This window comes from Theropithecus gelada, chromosome 3 (assembly GCF_003255815.1).
Source record: "Theropithecus gelada isolate Dixy chromosome 3, Tgel_1.0, whole genome shotgun sequence".
NCBI lineage: Eukaryota > Metazoa > Chordata > Mammalia > Primates > Cercopithecidae > Theropithecus > Theropithecus gelada.
This window is the reverse complement of record NC_037670.1, coordinates 126,579,755-126,586,521: the sequence shown is the minus strand read 5'-3', so window position 1 is coordinate 126,586,521 and position 6,767 is coordinate 126,579,755.

Genomic DNA, 6,767 nt, shown 5'->3' with positions numbered 1-6,767 from the left:
TTGTGAAAAGGTTAAACCAAAAAGCTTTAAAGAAACTGATGGAGTTATAATTTAGAATTCTGTATATACTATTATTGAAACAATTGAATTCAATTTTATACTTATACTGAATTAATTAGAAATAACTTAGAAGAGGCCGGGCGCGGTGGCTCAAGCCTGTAATCCCAGCACTTTGGGAGGCCGAGACGGGTGGATCACGAGGTCAGGAAATCGAGACCATCCTGGCTAACACGGTGAAACTCCGTCTCTACTAAGAAATAAAAAAAACTAGCCGGGCGAGGTGGCGGGCGCCTGTAGTCCCAGCTACTGGGGAGGCTGAGGCCGGAGAATGGCGTGAACCCGGGAGGCGGAGCTTGCAGTGAGCTGAGATCCGGCCACTGCACTCTAGCCTGGGCTACAGAGCGAGACTCCGTCTCAAAAAAAAAAAAAAAAAAAAAAAGAAGAAATAACTTAGAAGAAAAAGTTTTCAATGGATTGCATTTTTTTGACCAGACTGGAGTGCAATGGCGTGATCTTGGCTTGCTGCAACCTCTGCCTCCTGGGTTCTAGTGATTCTCCTGCCTCAGCCTCCCAAGTAGCTGGGATTATAGGCGCCTGCCACCACACCCAGCTAATTTTTGTATTTTTAACAGAGACCGGGTTTCGCCATTTGGCCAGGCTGGTCTTGAACTCCTGACCTCAAGTGATCCACCTGCCTCGGCCTCCCAAAGTGCTCGGATTACAGGTGTGAGCCACTGCGCCCGGACAACAGATTACATTTAACAAGTAAAAATCATCAGACAGCCGGGCGCGGTGGCTCAAGCCTGTAATCCCAGCACTTTGGGAGGCCGAGACGGGCGGATCACAAGGTCAGGAGATCGAGACCATCCTGGCTAATACGGTGAAACCCCGTCTCTACTAAAAAATACAAAAAACTAGCCGGGCGAGGTGGCAGGCGCCTGTAGTCCCAGCTACTCGGGAGGCTGAGGCCGGAGAATGGCGTGAACCCGGGAGGCGGAGCTTGCAGTGAGCTGAGATCTGGCCACTGCACTCCAGCCTGGGCGGCAGAGCGAGACTCCGTCTCAAAAAAAAAAAAAAAAAAAAAAAAAAAAAAAAATCATCAGACCAAGTGTGAAGAATGTTTTTAAGAAAAAACGGTGTATTTTTTGGGTCTTCTTTGGGACGTAGGCTAGCAAGAACAGCGAACAGCTCCTGAATAAGGAGCTGAATAAGCAAGAACAGCTCCTGAATAAGGGCAGTTCCTCTGTAAGTAAGGGATTGTGTGGGGCAAAGGGTAGGAGAAAAAGTGTGGTGAACAGCTTTTCTGGCCCTTGGAGTTTATCCTTCATTAAAGATTCCCCAGGAATCCCCACCATGAGATACATAATTCTCTCCAAAAGGGTCCTGTAACATATTTAATTCATAAAATCTAATATGCATGTTCATTGTACTAATCTTTCAATTTTTTTAAAATAAAAAGCTGAGATCCTCTGAGTATTTGTTTCTTATTTGCACCCTTTCTTGCTAAACTAGTTTCATTATACTGCTTTGATGTCTCCCTGATGGCAATTTTCTTGTTGCTGTTATTACTGTGTACACTTGGTAGAGAAATTAGATAAATCTTCAAGAAATGAAGAATTTTTAAAATGATTGAAAACCAAATAAATACATTTTACTAAAATTCTGGCAGGCAAAGTCTTTAAGTTATTACATAATTATCTAGTTAACATTCTTATTTTTAAAATTGTATTTTAAATTTGAAATGCAATGCAATGCATTCATACAACTTAAAACTCAATAGCTACAAAAGGATATCTAATAGAAGTTTCCGGCCTGGTGTGGTAGCACATGCCTATAATCCTAACTACTCAGGAGGCTGAGGTAGGAGAATCACCTGAGTCCTGGAGTTTGAGGCTGCAATGAGCTATAATTGCACCGTTGCACTTCAGTCTGGGTGACAGAATGAGACCCTGTCTCAAAAAACAAACAAAAACCCAAAAAACAACAAAAACTATGTGTGGGCTTTTGTGTGGACATAAGCTTTCAACTTCTTTAATAAATGCCAAACTTCCTTGTTAAATACCGAGGAGCGTGATTGCTAGATCATGGGGTAAGAGTATGTTTCATTTTTTATTTATTTTTATTTTTATTTTTTTGAGATGGAGTCTCACTCTGTCGCTCAGGTTGGAGTGCACTGGCGTGATCTCGGTGGGATTACAGGCATGAGTCACTGTGCCTGGCCTGTTTCGTTTTTTAATAAACTGCCAAACTGCCTTACAAAGTAGTCTTCCATCTTACATTCCCACTAGCAACCAATGAGAGTTCCTGTTGCTACACATCCTCTCCAGCATTTGATGTTGCCAGTGTTCTGGATTTTGGTCATTCTAATAGGTGTGTAGGATGGGCACTGTGACTCACACCTGTAATCTCAACACTTTGCAAGGCCGAAGTGGGAGGACTGCTTGAGGCCAGGAGTTTGAGACTGCAGTGAGCTATGATCATACCACTGTACTTCAGCCTTGGCAACAGAATGAGATTCTGTCTTTAAAAAACGTATCGGGCCAGGCATGGTGGCTCACGCCTGTAATCCCAGCACTTTGGGAGGCTGAGGCAGGCGGATCACAAGGTCAGGAGTTCGAGACCAGCCTGGCCAGCATGGTGAAACCCCGTCCCTACTAAAAATACAAAAAAAAATTAGCTGGGCATGGTGGCACATGCCTGTAGTCCCAGCTACTTGGGAGCCTGAGGCAGAAGAATTGTTTGAACCTGGCAGGCAGAGGTTGCAGTGAGCCAAGATTGTGCCACTGCACTCCAGCCTGGGTGACAGAGCGAGACTCCATCTCAAAAACAAACAAACAAGTAAACAAACAAACATATCATCCTCATCATAGGTTTTGGTGAGGTATTATTGTGTTTGCATTTCACTGATGACATACGATGCGCAGCATCTTTTTCTTTCCTTCTTAGAAAAAAATTCAGATCCTGCACATGAAGCATCTTTTCATATGCTTATTTCTCACCTGAATATCTTCTTCAGTGTGATGTCTTTCAAGGTGTTTGGTGCTTTTTTTTTTTTTTTTTTTTTGAGATGGGGTCTCACTGTTGCCCAGGCTGAAGTGCAGTGGTGTGGTCTCAGTTCACTGCAGCCTCTGCCTCCCAGGCTCAAGTGATCCTCCCACCTCAGCCTCCCAAGTGAGTAGCTGGGACCACAGTGACACGCCACCATGCCTGGCTAATTTTTGTATTTTTAGTAGAGACAGGGGTTTCTCCATGCTGGCCAGGCTGGTCTCAAATTCCTGGGCTCCAATGTTACACTAGCCTTGGGCTCCCAAAGTACTGGGCTTACAGGCGTGAGCCATCGGGCCCAGCCCGGTACATTTTTTAATTGGGTGTTTTCTTAGTGATGAGTTTTAAGAATTCTTTGTCGGCAAGGTGTGGTGGCTCACAACTGTAATCCCAGCACTTTGGGAGGCCGAGGCGGGCGGATCAGGAGGTCAGGAGATTGAGACCATCCTGGCTAACACGGTGAAACCCGTCTCTACTAAAAACACAAAAAAAGTAGTTGGGCGTGGTGGCGGGCGCCTGTAGTCCCAGCTACTTGGGAGGCTGAGGCAGGACAATGATGTGAACCTGGGAGGTGGAGCTTGCAGTCAGCCGAGATCGCGCCACTGCACTCCAGCCTGGGCCACAGAGTGAGACTCCTTCTCAAAGAATTTATTGTCTATTTTAGATAACAGTCTTTTATCGGATATGTCTTATAAATATTTTCTCCCAATCTGTGGCTTCTCTTTTTATCCACTCGACAGTGTCTTTTCCAGAGCACAAATTTTCAATTTTAAGGAAGTCCAACTTATTGGACTTATTAGTTCTTTCTTTCATGTATCATGCCTTTGGTGTTGTACCTAAAAAGTCATCGCGAGACCCTAGGTCATCTGGATTTAATTCTGTCTTATCTTTTAGGTGTTTTAAGGCTTTTGCATCGCATTTTATATCTAGACATATGACTTTTTTTTTTTTTTTTGACATGGAGACTCACTCTGTTGCCCAGGGTAGAGTGCAGTGGTGCGATCTCAGCTCACTGCAACTTCTGCCTACCGGGTTCAAGCAATTCTCTGCCTCAGCCTGCAGAGCAGCTGGGATTACAGGCGCCCGCTTACTGCAGCTTTACAGTAGGTCTTTTTTTTTTTTTTTTTTTTTGAGGTGGAGTCTCATTCTGTTGCCCAGGCTGGAGTGCAGTGGCGAGATTTCGGCTCACTGCAACCTTCACCTCCCAGATTCAAGCAATTTTCCCGCCTCAGCCTCCTGAGTAGCTGGGATTACAGGCACCCACCACCATGCCCATCTAATTTTTGAATTTTTAGTAGAGACAGGGTTTCACCATGTTGGTCAGGCTGGTCTCGAACTCCTGACCTCAGGTGATCCACCTGCCTCAGCCTCCCTAAGTGCTGGGATTATAGGTGTGAACCACCGTGCCCAGCCAGAAAGCCTTGAAGTTGGGTAGTGCCATCCTCTAACTTTGTTAATCTTCTTCAGTATTGCATTGCTTATTCTTGGTCTTGTCCCTCCTCCATATAAACTTTATTATTATTATTTTTTTTTGCGAGATGGAATCCTGCTCTGTCGCCCAGGCTGGGGTGCAGTGGCGCGATCTCGGCTCACCTCAACCTCTCCCTCCTGGGCTCAAGGGATTTTCCTGCCTCAGCCTCCTGAGTACCTGGTATTACAGGCACCCACCACCACGCCTAGCTAATTTTTGTATTTTTAGTAGAGATGGGGTTTTACCATGTTGGCCAGGCTGGTTTCAAACTCCTAATCTCAGGTGATCCACCTGACTCGGCCTCTCAAAGTGCTGGGATTACAGGTATGAGCCATTACACTTGGCCTCCACTTGTTCTTTAAAGTATTCTTTTTTTTTTTTTTTTTGAGACGGAGTCTCGCTCTGCCGCCCAGGCTGGAGTGCAGTGGCCGGATCTCGGCTCACTGCCAGCTCCGCCTCCCGGGTTCACGCCATTCTCCTGCCTCAGCCTCCTGAGTAGCTGGGACTACAGGCGCCCGCCACCTCGCCCGGCTAGTTTTTATGTATTTTTAGTAGAGACGGGGTTTCACCGTGTTAGCCAGGATGGTTTCGGTCTCCTCACCTCGTGATTCGCCTGCCTTGGCCTCCCAAAGTGCTGGGATTACAGGCGCAAGCCACCGCGCCCAGCCTATAACGCAGTTTTTATTTTTATTTCTTTTCTTTTGGTTGGGTTTTTTTTTTGTTTGTTTTTTTGAGACGGATTCTTGCTCTGTCTCACTATGTTGCCTAGGCTAGACTTGAACTCCTGGGATCGTGGGGTCCTCCTGCCTCAGACTCCTGAGTAGCTGGGGCTACAGGTGCATGCCACGGCACCCAGCTAGAATGCTGGAATTCTAGAATTCCTTTCATTTCTCATTCCTTTTCTGTTTTATTTAGAGTAGCTTCTTTAACTCTCTCTGTAGAGCCCTGTTTATTTCCTTTGTAATTGGTATGAAGATTTTATACATGTATGAATGTATTATGCATATAATTTTTTTGTTGTAATTTATCCCATGAGGCCTGGATTATTATGTTCATTTAGTTTGCTACTGTATACTTAAAACTTAGCATAATGACTGCTAGCACATAGTAGGAGCTCAATAAACATTTGCTAAAAGAAGGAAGACTCAGAGTATATTTTTATTGAAATGATTCACTGATGCCAAACTATCTGAATAGTTTGTTCTTTATATCTTTTTATATGTACCCTTTAGAAAAAGGTAAAAACTTCCCTGAACTATGGCTTATGGGCTATCAGACTAGCCACTTGACATAGCATGATCTTGGAAAAATGAGCCATCTGAGAATACCACAAATACAAAAACTCTAATTCTGAAACACTCCACTGCTATCCCCAAATGGTGTTGGGTATTTTTTTTTTTTTTTTTTGAGACGGATTCTCGCTCTGTCTCAATGGTGTTGGGTATTTTTATTTTTTATTTTTTATTTTTTGAGACGGATTCTCGCTCTGTCCCCCAGGCCAGAGTACAGTGGTGTGATCTTGGCTTACTACATGTTCTGCCTCCTGGGTTCACACTATTCTCCTGCCTCAGCCTCCCGAGTGGCTGGGACTACAGGCGCCCGCCACCTTGCCCGGCTAAATTATTATTATTATTTTTGTATTTTTAGTAGAGACGGGGTTTCACCATGTTAGCCAGGATGGTCTCAATCTCCTGACCTCATGATCCACCCGCCTCGGCCTCCCAAAGCGTGTTAGCTTTTATGACAATTTAAACATATATAGGCTGGGCACGGTGGCTCACGCCTGTAATCCCAGCACTTTGGGAGGCCGAGGCGGGTAGATCACCTGAAGTCAGGAGTTTGGGACTAGCCTGGCCAACATGGTTAAACCCCGTCTCTAATAAAAATACAAAAATTAGCCGGGTGTGGTGGCAGGTGCCTGTAATCCCAGCTACTTGGGAGACTGAGGCAGGAGAATCGCTTGAACCTAGGAGGCAGAGGTTGCAGTGAGCTGAGATCATGCCACTGCACTCCAGCCTGGGCGACAGAGCAAGACTCGGTCTCAAAAACAAACAAATAAAATATAGATCCTGAAACTACTTGCAAAAAGAAAAAAAATTTAAAAATAAACATATGAAAGGTATATGTAGTTCCAAATATCAGCTTACAGTAATATGATTGTAAGTCATGGGTGAGGGACTAAAACAAACATACACTAAACTGGACAAACAGGTTTTGAGTCTATTAGAGTCCAAAGGTGGCAAAGTTACAG